At 45.6% G+C, this 4,500-nt stretch overlaps 1 long non-coding RNA gene across 1 annotated transcript; it reads left to right on the top strand.

The window, feature by feature from the left end:
• Window positions 1-263: 263 nt before the first annotated feature.
• On the top strand, window positions 264-4,286 carry LOC146759180 (uncharacterized). The gene is made up of 2 exons (XR_014932405.1): window positions 264-447; window positions 3,798-4,286. It is a non-coding gene; the product is annotated as an uncharacterized LOC146759180 (long non-coding RNA).
• Window positions 4,287-4,500: the final 214 nt, after the last annotated feature.

The following is a 4,500-nucleotide window of genomic DNA, read 5'->3' as shown; positions in this document are numbered from 1 at the left end:
TCAGCTACAGCACACAAATGCTACAAAAGCAGGAACAACCTGCAAGCTCTGGGTCTGTTTGTCTTGCACAGGCATGCACTAACTGCGTTTGATGGTACCCCCCATCCTTGATTTCCTTCCCTGCTTCTTGTCTGATGACGCTGCTGAGCCAGGAACAAGCTGCCCAGTGTGGCAGAGCATGGTGCAGAGCTGTGCTGGGACCTCCTCCCCTTCATCTGCTGCAGATCAGTGCCCCACACGTGCCATTGGGATGCTCTGGCACGGGATGTGCCTCCAACCCAAAGCTCCTTCCCACCTCCCAAGGAAAAACAAAGCAACCCAAGCATCTCCAGCAAAGCTGCCCAGCAGACAGCAGGGAATGCAAACAGCTTCTGGCTGCTCCCCTACACTCCCGTCCTAAGTAAGAGACCCTATGAGGACTGGCTGGGAAATCAGTGCATGACACACGTGAGTGTGCACAGGATTGTGCAAAGCAGTGGGGTTCCACGAGTCTGTGTGTGTGTGTATCTCTGCTGTTATGAAAGCATGGGAAGACTGCCTTACTGAGTCCCAGATAATTACTTATCCTCAAATGATTTTTCCTGGCCAAAGTTAGAGCCTCTCACAGGTAATCGAGATCAACAGGCTGTTGTTGCACAATCAACAGACACAATCTAGATGATCAGCTGAGGAAAATAAAGCATCATGCGAAGGGTACTAGATAAGTGAGCAGCTTGAGATCTGCACATTTATGTGATGCTCATGGTCTTAGACAATATTTGCCTAGAGAGGTCACATTGAATGAAAGCAAACTCTAAGATGAATGAAAATATGCACAGGAGAAGAAGCCTCTGAGGCTTCTCAAGTGTTATGACCAGAAGACATAAACTCTGTTAAAGCAAACGTTTCTCTCTATTTTTTGTGTTATTCCAGGCAGGCCTTGATTACCGCCTGAACACATGCTGTGGAAGCCCAGCTTATGCAGCACCAGAGCTAATCCAGGGCAAAGTGTCTATTGGCTCAGAGGGATGTAGAGCAGTGTTTGTTTTCCCCTCTTTCCCTTCCCTCTCCACAGAGCATTTAAAGGCAGTGGAGCTCAGGTAGGCTCTCTTGGTTTCCCTTCTGAATTCTGCTAGGTTGCATCGCTTGGTAGCTCTCAGAAGCTGTCAGTGGCCACAGACTAGAAAAGTGCAATTGGTCTCAGTTCACACAGCTGGCTGGTTTGTCTCAGGCTAATCCTGAACTGCCTCAAGCGACTGCTTTGGGGCTCTACAGAACAGCAACTTCAGAGATCTCTTTCTATTACTAAGTGTTTGAAAGAGCAATTTGCTCTGTTAATTATCCATCATTTCTGTGCAGTCTGTTTTGTCAGACTTGTCTTTAGCTTCCAAGTTGTATGTGAAGAATTGTTTCCGTTGTAATGCACAATGAACTAAAAATTGAGAGATGAAAATGTGAAGAGTTTTTCCAGCTTTGATTTCATGTCTGGAATTTTGGAACCCACTACTTGCAGTTGTTAATCTGTCCAAACTGGTCTGGTTTGGGATGCCCTCGTACTTCTTGAATCGCTGTTAAAGGCGGAGCAATTCCTACAAGTGCCATGGCCCCACTGTTGTTCTAATTCTTGTTTCTTTGTTTTCCACACGCTGCTTTTCAAGCCTCCTTTTTCTTTACAGTCAAAGTGAGAACTGCACTGTGTCTGAACCTTGTTGTGCCTCTACATAAAGAGAACCGAACAGCAGCAAAGCCAGACAGGTGACTGTGCTGACAGCTCTCGTAGCCAGTAACACGTAACTGTGCTAAATCCCTTGTGACGGCTTTGATTTCATTTTTGCCAGTGAAATCCTTGTAAAAGGAAGTGCAGCAGTGTGATGAGCTAAGGTGAAGATGCTGGTTTTAGTAGTGCTCTAAGCTGAGTGAAAGGGCAATTGAATGAGGGTTATATGCTTTCTCTGGGACGATAAGGTTTTATTTCCTGAGGGAAAGAGCCAGCTTTTCATGGGCTATATGTGGGCTTTGGCAAGGGCAGACAATCCAGTCTGTCAGGAAGCCATTTGAGGTGCTTCAGGTTTGTAAGCTTGTCTTTTTGTTTTTCAGGCGGATATTTGGAGCATGGGTGTAGTGCTGTATGCTCTGCTGTGTGGGTTTTTCCTTTGGATGATGACAATATGATGGCACTCTACAGGAGGATACCAGTGGGTATCAGTGGTGCTAGAATACACTGAGAAGGGAAATAGCTGAGCTTGACAAGAGGCCTTGCTTTTCGGATGGCAGAACATGCTGAGCTGTGGGTAGAAAGGCCACAGCACAGTCTGCTGAATATTGTCCCTGTTTTTGCTGCTTTGTCTACCAGTATTTTGTGGATTTGGTTCTACGCTTGGTTGGCCTATGTGGCACTGTAGCCTAATTCTGTACCATGATAGCATACAGAATTTAAGGAGAAGTATTTTCCTGCCAATGGGCTGGATTTTTTTGTATCTGGTTCTTCAACTGGCTGCTCCCTATACTATCTGTAGTAAAAATATAGACACATCATTTAATTTCCCTGAAATGAATGTTCCTAAATGCCAGCTCTTCTCATGTCTACAAAGATCAAAGTTCTGCATTTGCTATTAGAATTTCCTCTTCCAGAATCAGGAGGTAATGTAGGACCCCACAGATTGCCTTCAGAATCCAACAGTTAGTTCTGTTTCCTTTCGGAGTGCATAACAACCTGAGCACATGAATTGAATGACGTGGCTTGTTAGTCTGGTACAAACTCTGCTGTACACTGAAACCTGGTCCATTTGTAAGCAGGACTTTGTCCATCTCTGCAGGACAGCAGAAAACCCTTTGTGCTAATCATGATGCCAAGAAGCAGAATGCGGCAAATGGCAGATGATCCAACTGCTTCAGGTGTTCATTTCCTTAAAACTGTGAATAGTTTTGGACTGAGAGTTTGTAAGCAGAACAGAGCTCTTAAAGCTGTCAGAGATTATTTCTGCACTGTTCAATTCTATCTGCCTAACATACACCGGATCTCAGAACTGCATTGCTTGAACTGGTGGAACTTGTTGAAGTGAACTGGGATGAGCAAGTTTTAGAACTTAGTCAGAATGCAGTAAAAAATGGATAATCTCATGAGTATTAAGGTACAGGCTTGCTATTTCTGCACTGAATTTGTTTTTATTTTACATGGCTGTGATCTGAAAGTTGCTTGAAACGCAGGCACCTAGGCACTGTTGTGTAACTGAATTTCACACGATAGGTCCTGAAATATCCTGGAATCAAAAACTCTGACTTGTTTTAAGTCTGCTGCTTGAGTCTAATCAGGGTCATAGTGTCTGTGTGCAGTGTTTCTTTCCCTGTAATGCTCCACATCATTTCATTTTGGGAATATTGAAGGAAATGGACTATGTGCCATAACTGTTGTTAGAACAAAGTACGTCTGGTGTGATCTTATGCATAGGTTCTGTAACTGCTCTTCACAGCTCAGGTGTTTGACCTTCCTTTTGGTGAAGTGATGAAATACTGCTGGTTTCTATTTGTGCTTCTAGGCACCTTGAAGCTCTTAGGAATAGAACAATTGTCTCCAGTTCTTTTCAATGATATCAGTAACAGCTCGAGTGTTGCTGCCCACTAGGTAGACCCAAAGAAGCAGATTACAGTGAAACAACACACAAGCTGGACCTGAATGAGGATCACTTTCAAGACAGTGGCTATGCTGCTTCAAGCCTACTTGCTTCTTCCTGCCGCCACTCTATTACCAAGTATCAACAACCTTTCATGATTCAACTTGCAAATGTTTGAAACTAACCCTTGTTTCTATGCCTTCCTAGGTGATTCGAGCCCTTGTCAACCCCAAAGATCCAAACCAAGCAGTGTCTTTCCATCAATGGAGAGTTCTTATTAAGCATGAATCGCTGCAATTCGGATGACAGCCTTCCACATGGTAACAGTGATGGACACAAGGGGCTCATCCACGTTCATGCTCTCATATCTCCTGGCTCTGCTGAAGCTCCTGACCTGAGCCTGCCAGACACAGCAGTCACCTGCCTGGATTGTGACCCAGCGCCTTTGCAGTGCTGCCCATCCCAAGCACAGCCCGAGTGTCCCAGCAGCAGCACCACCATGCAGGAGCAGGGCAGCATCAGTGAGGTGAAGCTGAGCATCTTAGATGGGGACTTAGAGTCAGGCTGCCAGTCCCAGGCACCAGGCAGCAGCACCAGCTCTGAGCCACTCTCATCTTGACAAGAGGAGTCCCATCTTCACCCTTGACCTCTCAAGCCCTCCTGTCTTTTATTGAATAAAGTCACTCTCATGCTCAATCATCGCCTTGGCTGCATTCCGAGTCTTCATTCACAGGGATTGGGATGAATGCAACAAACAGCAAGGCAGCTCAGCTTGCAATGCTATGGCTGTGGGGTTCGTGCAGGCAGAGCTCTGGGTTCCCATTTTGCCTGGCTTTGGGATGTCTGCAGCAAGATCTCTACCATTTTGTATGGGAGCAAATAATCTCTAGCATCCAGGTTGCTGCTCATG

The sequence above is a fragment of the Coturnix japonica genome, chromosome 10, assembly GCF_054131305.1.
Source record: "Coturnix japonica strain WE chromosome 10, WE-NBRP24, whole genome shotgun sequence".
Taxonomy (NCBI): Eukaryota; Metazoa; Chordata; class Aves; order Galliformes; family Phasianidae; genus Coturnix; species Coturnix japonica.
This window is presented reverse-complemented; position numbering and strand designations above follow the sequence as displayed.